The 2052-nt window shown below is 48.1% G+C and overlaps 1 protein-coding gene across 3 annotated transcripts in view; it reads left to right on the top strand.

Annotated features, from left to right (window-relative positions):
- The first annotated feature begins 265 nt into the window (after positions 1–265).
- The window catches only part of TCF4 (transcription factor 4), a 450711-nt gene continuing 448924 nt past the window's right edge, over positions 266–2052 (top strand). The window contains exon 1 of one of the 3 annotated variants that reach the window (XM_006837504.1): positions 266–785. The gene's annotated coding sequence lies outside the window, so the exon portion shown is untranslated. Of the gene's footprint in view, positions 786–1458; positions 2040–2052 lie in introns of those variants that run through there. The other 2 variants (XM_006837503.1, XM_006837506.1) reach the window with 2 other exon arrangements.

The raw sequence follows: 2052 nt of genomic DNA, 5'->3' as shown, positions 1-2052 counted from the left end.
AGAGGCGAGGAACGGGAACTAGAGGAAGAACGCAGTGAGAAGCAGCCTTCAAACGGCCCCAGCCACCGGAGTCCACGCAGATCGGCCCCACGCGTAACGCCGGCCCAAATCCCGCCACCCGCCTCCGGTCCCAGAGGAGGCGTGGCTGTCGCGCGCCGCCATCTTTGACGCCTCTCTAGGCACTGTGTTTACCACTCTATGGTTGCCCGCTCCCGCCCCGCCCCTCTCCAGTCATTGTCTGGAGGAGCAGCCGCGGCCGCAGCGCCTTCTCTTTATAAGCCCGCAGTGCCCGGATGTGAATGGATTACAATGTATCTTTCAGGGAAACCTATTATTATCAATGTGACTCCACTGGGGAGTCAATGGTGATGATGAGGAGGATGAGGAGGATGATGAGGAGACACCTCTAAACTTGGAACAAGTTTAAGACTTTATAAGAGGAGAAGAAAAAAAAAAGCCACCAAGATTTGTTTGAGGAAAAATTATAACTATGCTGTATTTTTTTTTTTTTTAAACAAACAATAAGAAAAAGTTGTTGGATTTTTTTTTTTTTTTTAATGCTTTCTTTCTTGGGGGAGGGAATTTTGTTTGCGGTTTTACGGTGGAAAATGCAGAAACCAGAGCCAGGTGCATAATCTTGTAATCTGTGGAATACCCCTGGAGCAGCAGTTAAGATACTTTTTTTGGGGGATACACATGTGAAATACTAAATACTTGCAGAAGATTTTTGTCTCTTTTTAAAGTCTTTCCTTGGAATATTGTGAGAATATTTGTGGCCATTTAAGGTAACGTTACAATTTGCTGTCAAGAGTAAACTGTTTGTAATTGAATTGAAATTTAAATGTCAGCCCAGTGTTTTATTAAAACAAAAGAACAACCTATTAAATAATTACCAAATGGGAAAGTGTATGTGCATGCATCCTGTGTATGTACTCGCACATTTAGCAATACAAGGGGGTGTAGAACGTGTATTTTAACACACGTTGAAATAGCTTATGTTGCATTTACTGGGTAAAGCACGCTTGTAATTACGAAATGATCAATTTATAAAGCTTATTTTTTATCCTAAAAAGTGATGCGAAAAGTTATGTTTTAAGAGCAGGTAGGGCCTCTAATAGTAAACGGTGAGTTAAAAACTTGATAGTGATGGCGAACAGGGACTTAATGTGCCTAGCTAGGAACTCAAGTGTAAAAACAAAACAACATCCACCCCCCAAATTGCTTTTTCTTTTTTTTGCCAAGTTCGCAACTGTACTATTTGTGGCTTCAGGGGGGAGGTGGGGTGTAAAGGAGAAAGTATGTAATTCAGGTTTGGCCCCCAACGCAAAACTACCGAAACGCAAAATCTCCCCAGCACACTGTGGCGGGGTTTCTATATGGAAAAGAAAAATATTGTTTCTCTTGGCAAAGTCCTTTTGCATCACGTGTATTTGCAGCCTCGTATAAACTTGCTTTGCCGTGTGTGGCTGTGTGAGCGAGAGGGGACGAGAGTCAGAGAAAGAAAGAAGTGAGGGGATGTAAAGTCGAATACATTTCAAAGTGCCTCCGATGGATGAGACGGGCAAAACTGAACTGTTGAGGCTTCAGATTGTAGCTGACGATCTGAGGGAGAATGAGGTGCTGTTCCATGCATTTTCGTTTGTATTTTTTTGCTGGGGGTGGGGGGACGGTATTGAAGGTTCTTTTTTTTGGGGGGGAGGGGACGCATCCCCGCCAGCCCGATCCGGAGCGCGTCGCGTCTCCCTGCAGGAACCCCCCCCCCCCAATTCTTTGCTGAACTTGCAATTCCGTGCGCCTCGGCGTGTCTCCCCCTCCCCCTCGCTCCGTCCCCTCCCCTCCCCGGAGAAGAGAGTTGGTGTTAAGAGTCAGGGATCTTGGCTGTGTGTCTGCGGAGTGGTAGTGGCGGCGGCGGCAGCGGGGAAGGCGGGGAAGGCGCAGCGCGGGCGCGGAGCGAGGTGGCGGCGGTGCAGGCGGTGGTTAGACATGACCGCCGCCTCGGTGCCGGCGCTGCACGGAGAGCCCCATCTCGCGCGCGGGCGGTAGGTACCGGCG

The sequence above is a fragment of the Chrysochloris asiatica genome, unplaced genomic scaffold, assembly GCF_000296735.1.
Source record: "Chrysochloris asiatica unplaced genomic scaffold, ChrAsi1.0 scaffold00021, whole genome shotgun sequence".
Lineage (NCBI taxonomy): Eukaryota > Metazoa > Chordata > Mammalia > Afrosoricida > Chrysochloridae > Chrysochloris > Chrysochloris asiatica.
Note: the sequence above shows the minus strand (reverse complement) of the source record. Positions and strands in the feature narration are given on the sequence as shown.